Here is a 5,418-nt window from a genome sequence, read left to right as displayed (position 1 = left end):
CCCCTCCCCTTCTTTTTTCTCCCCCCCCCCCCCCCCCCTTGATTTTTAATTTAGAGATACAAGTTTGTCAGACCCATTTGCTAGCTTAAAATTTGGAACATCTATAGAAGGCCTTACCCTCAGCAAAATGTTTTTTCCCCTTCTACTTGTTTAAGGGTGTGCCCTCTTATGATTCACTTTAATTACTTTTTTTTTTTTTTAAATCATGAAGGAAACAAATATGTTTGTTTTCCAACACTAGTTCCAAGTAAATCAATATCTTTCACTCTTTTAAAACAGCCCTCTCCGTATGTTTGTGGGTCTCTCTGCTTTTTCTTTTCTGTTTATGCAGTTCCATCTGTCTGTCCATATATCATGTTCTCCTTATTTACTGCTAAATGGGCTTTTATTAGTATTTGCCAATGAGTTTGAGCTATAATGCTGGTAACCAGGGTTAGCAATGACTCTTGTTCTTTGTTTTATATCTATATATAATATATATATACACACTCTATATATAGTAAGTTTAAAGTGCATGTTTACCGTACATAAAATATAAACGTAAAAGAGAAAGCAGGTTCCACTCTTTCTGCCAGGATTTTTATTTTGAGATTTTTTTTTTGCTTTATTTTGGTGACAGGCTGAAGGGGTTCATTTTGGTTACTGTACGTGCACTTTCCCCTGTTGGATATTTTAAAAATAATTTATTTTTTTTTACATTTTTTTCTGCTTAATTTGCTAAGAGGGAAAGGGAAAATATTCTAACTTTTATGTTAGTGATTCAATATAACATTACAGAAGCATCATTGGGCTCATAAGAATACAAACTCCCTCTTAGAAAGTTTGAATCTATCCCCCCGCAACACACCCTTTATTATATATGGTTACACTTGTACTTCGGTGTACATTTTGGGGGGCAGAGGGGATAGATATCTTTTTACAGTGGTGGCAAATTCTGAAAGCTGTCGAGCCATTTTGTCCAGAAACAGTAACTATTTATTTACCATTTTTTCATTCCATACATGAGCTGCATTTCTGTAATATCATACAAAGAGTTTATAACAGGAGTAATTATTATTACTGCTCTTGTTGTTTTTCCCGGGGAGGGATTTGTGTTGTGTTTCACAGCCCATTTAGCATTGGTGAGTTTTTCAAGCCTAGGTTTGCCATAGGTTCTAAGGGTTGGTTAAGCAGATCCATTTGAAATTTTTTTTTAAATCTGAGCTTCTATCAAGGCTATCGGAGAATAAAACTGCTCCTCTGTTGGTAAAAAAAAAAAAAAATTAAGACAGATAGTGAGTGGCAGTGAGTTATATAAAATGTTCTAGAGAATCCATGAGTAATTATAGAAAATGGACGCTGATCAGTGGAAATGTCTCAACAGTAACAATCACCTTTTTAACAGAAAATGATTTATTCAATAGCAAGAGGCAGACTTTTTTTTTAATTGCATTAGGCCTTTCCGATAACATGAAGAAGTCCATAAAGTAATAGTCGCAAGCCACCTGGGATCATAGAAGAGATTCTCCAAAACATAAAAATCTCATGAAATGTTCATTATTCTAGGGCAGTAGAGAACTTTTGCTGCCAACAGGTTTTTTTGTTTTGTTTTGTTTTACCTCCTGTAACTCCAATATCGACAATAGTGTTTCCTTACTGGACAAACCAGGTTAATTGAAGCCCAAAGTAGCAAATCATCCATTGTCGCTGTAAATACCAAACCCATTTTCTCCATATTAATACATTTTATATTTTTTCTCAGAGCCTATGTGAAACTTTTTAGAGACTTTATGTAGCATTTAAGTCAAGATTTGGCAGCCTTTCTGTCAGCTCAGGAATGAAATTCAGCGCTTTCCACTCCCTTTCTCTCATCCTTTCAACTTGGATTCTCGAATTAACATTAGGTTGATAAACTTTAAATGTTTTTATTGCTACAAATTGCACGTTACTGGAGCAGGGTGATGCCCCCCACCCCCCCGGCCTGTTAAATCCAAACCTTGTAACTCAGATTTGGTTGTAGAAGGAAGGGAAACTATGGCAAAAATTAAGAAGTCTCAAACTGGGGAACAGTTGATGCCAGTTTGGCAGTGGCCAGCCTGAAGGGATGCAGCTGAAATGTTAGCAACCATCTCTGGCCCCCTTCCCTCACAGGGTGTATGTATGTGTTTCCAGACACCTGCCACATTTGCCTGAATCAATACAGGTGGATGCTGTCTCACAGCCCAGCTTTTTCTGTGTGAATTCTTGTGAACCTGTTCTTGGACTCTAAAATATATCCAAAACAGAAAGCAGCCGTCCCATTCCTGTTCTTTCAAAGGACTAAACAAGATCTTTTAGTATTTTGAAAACCCCAGAAGAATTAAAAGCATAAGGAGAGGAGCAGAATGGGAGAAAAATCAAATTTATCCAATTAAAAAAGAAGATTAAAAAATCCTTTCCCTTAAACCCCGCCCCCCAAAACTTTTTATGAAAAGGATTTAATTTTCTGTGAAACCAAAGCATTACGAAAAGGCTCAGCACAAAGTCCATTTTCAATCTGTATACAACAGCGAAGGGTAAAGTATGCCTAAGTAAACTTAAATCTAGGGGATGCTGTACTTGGAACTTGGGAAGCTAAAAATCCTTTGGCATAAGGGGCACAACAGAGCTGGAAGGCATGGCATTCAGCACCCTTGCTGGTAGGAGTGGGTTCTGTATGCCCCCGGCCCTTGCAGTCTAACAAGGCAGAACCGGGCAGTGTTGATTGGGTCACAGTATGCCTTATTTTAATGTTGGAGCAGACAGTTATCTAACACACCCACATGAGGAAGTGCTCTGGAGCAGTTATTTCATGCTTTGCCATGCCCTGTAGCTAAAGCAATTTTGGATTGAATGGCATGTGCATGTATGCCTCTAACTCCTGCAAGATGAAAATCAACGTTGGCTTTTTTTTAATGGGACCAAGAGCAGAGGGATAGCAGAGAGTCAAACCTAAATTCCAAACGAATGCCAACTCAAATTTAATTTTAATAGAGGGGCTTTTTGTTTTTGTTGTAGAGAAGGAAAAAGTATCTATCTTGCTTATTTTGATAAAGACAGTTGTAGTAATTTCCTGAGTTGGATATATCATTATTGTAAATATTGCTCACAGTTTTCCCATTTCCACATTTTCTCCATAGGCCCATCTTACACATAAGGGAGAACAGCTGCAGAACAATTTAAGAAATGCATTATTATTTATATGTTTAGATGTAAATAGGGAATGATACCCTCCCCCCCATGGAATTCTATATGATGCTCTAAAAATACTGTAGAAAGGAACACATTCTCTGTTAGATGCTTTAGGTTGTTCAAATCATTCCAGGCAAACCCTGCTTAATTTTTGCTGGCCTTTAGTTTTTAAGCAGAATAATCTCAATAGGAGTACTGTTCAGAAACTGACAGCATGAGATACTCCTATATAATCCAGTTGGTTTTATTCTTGTAACATTTTAGAGGTCTTTCTCCACAATGATCTGGATGGTGAAAGATGGCTCCCATTGTGAAAAGTTTTATAAATGTTAATGAGAAATTAATAAATCAAATCTAGCATTGCGTTATTTAGACATGGTTTTAAACCGAGTTTTACAAAACTTAAGAGGCTTAGAAACATTTTCCTGGTTTTTTCTAACAAAATTCCAGTGGAAATAGTTGTTTATTAAACAACAAACTGTTCCCTCTGCAGGGTTTACCGCTCCAACCCTGCAGCACAGAGAAACTGACGGTCGACCAAAGTGAAACTGACTTCATTGATCTGACCGTCTGGCCCAAGAAAACCCAAAGTAAACAAACAGCATCCACAGTGAAAAATGCATCCGATTTTTTAATATTCTCTTACCTGGACTATTCCAAAATTTTATTTGTACAAAGTATTGTTTTGAATTTTTTTAAAGGTGGTCAAATCTCGACTTTTTTCCTTTCTTTTTTCTTTTACAGTAGTTACTCAATTTTAACTTGAGCAAACATTCATTGATTTAGCAGAATTTGAGTAAGAGTGAATACGTTTTGAGAAAAGGCAAAGGATTTTGCCTATTCTGATTTTTAAGTTGACGGCATCCCCTGTGTGTTCCTCTTTGTTATTTATCTCCTTTGAACTTTTTATACTTATTTCTTGTGACACTTAACAAATTAATAGAAAACTTACACTTTATAGTGATGGCTGCCTATGTATGGTCCGGTTTGCTGTAGAGTCCGTGGCCAATCCTGTTTTTTCTCTGTGTACACTGAAAGCTTTACACTGGGTTCAAAGGAGTTCCATTTATATACTGCTTTCCAGACCAGGTTAATTGAATTATCAGGTGAAGCATAGCTTGTATGGATATGTGGCTTGTTCAGTTACTATAGTCATTGGGCATGTGGGGGCTGTGAGTAGTATGGAGGTAATTTGATGGGTACCTCTTGCTTTTTTGAGGGGGAGGGGAATACATCCAGTCACAGGTGAGTCTTATGAGACTTGAGAAACCTGGGTGGGAAATTTGAATAATCATAAAAGACCGTATTGAAAAGAAAACTGTTGTTACTAACTGACAGTTGCTTGAAAGTAAACATGAAATGGGTGTCTGGATTCTCAGTTCCTACAGGACAACCATCAAGGGTGCAAAAGCAAACCACTAAGACTGGCACTAGGTGGGGCTGGGGTGTGGTGGGGAGGCCAAAGGCTTAGTGGGCACCAAGGCTGAACGCTCATTCTGGGAAGCAGTTCCCGGTTATCAAGGATAAACCAGCTCCAGGGCACAATGGGAGGTTGATTTTATTGCTGCTGCTTGTGCTATACCTGCTCTGTAGTTGTCGAATAGGTATTATTTTCCAGCACTATTTATTTATTTTGTTTTTAAAAAGAGTCCGGTCTCATCTAATGGGGGCCCTGTATGCAGAGCTTGATTCTTCAGCACCTTGTACTTATTATGGCCTCTCTTGTGCCTTTGAAGTGTGAGAGAGCAGAAAGCTACCCCTGATTACCCCAGTAGTATTTTACACACAATTTTCACATGTAGGAGACATCACAAGGGCCAAGACAAGGGTGAATGAGATCCACTGTATCCTTCCTGAATGTTCCTGTCAGAATCAAATGAGCGGTTATCTAATCTCATATTTTAAAGGCACTGATTTTTGTAAACTTAGCACGAAAAGACTGAATCTGCATGCAGTTCACTGTATGGTACTGACAGAAAATGTTTTTGAGCAGTGAAGTCCTATCTTTCTATAAATTCCTTTTTCTGGGGTTCCTTATGTACTCCTACCATAGTAACTTTACCATAGGACTGTGGTGCTTCTAAAAAAGTAGGCAGGGATTGTCTGTCATTTGGTCCTGATACTCCTAGGAAATTATTGCCACCATACTCAAATATTTTTTTTAATGAAACAGTTTGCTTGTGAGAATCTTGCTTCCAAGGTCATCAGGGTTTGGCACTGTGATCCATC

General features: G+C 37.9%; 1 protein-coding gene across 34 annotated transcripts in view; it reads left to right on the top strand.

Moving 5' to 3' along the window:
- The window catches only part of ZBTB20 (zinc finger and BTB domain containing 20), a 621,054-nt gene that overhangs the window by 533 nt on the left and 615,103 nt on the right, over positions 1–5,418 (top strand). For 25 of the 34 annotated variants that reach the window (XR_003093196.1, XM_025199645.1, XM_025199627.1 and 22 more), the window contains exon 2: positions 3,683–3,779. The exons of the other annotated variants lie outside the window; for them this stretch is intronic. The gene's annotated coding sequence lies outside the window, so the exon portion shown is untranslated. The remainder of the gene's footprint in view (positions 1–3,682; positions 3,780–5,418) is intronic. 34 annotated transcript variants of the gene reach the window in all.

Source organism: Alligator sinensis, unplaced genomic scaffold (assembly GCF_000455745.1).
Source record: "Alligator sinensis unplaced genomic scaffold, ASM45574v1 scaffold343_1, whole genome shotgun sequence".
In the NCBI taxonomy this organism is placed as follows: domain Eukaryota; kingdom Metazoa; phylum Chordata; order Crocodylia; family Alligatoridae; genus Alligator; species Alligator sinensis.
Note: the sequence above shows the minus strand (reverse complement) of the source record. Positions and strands in the feature narration are given on the sequence as shown.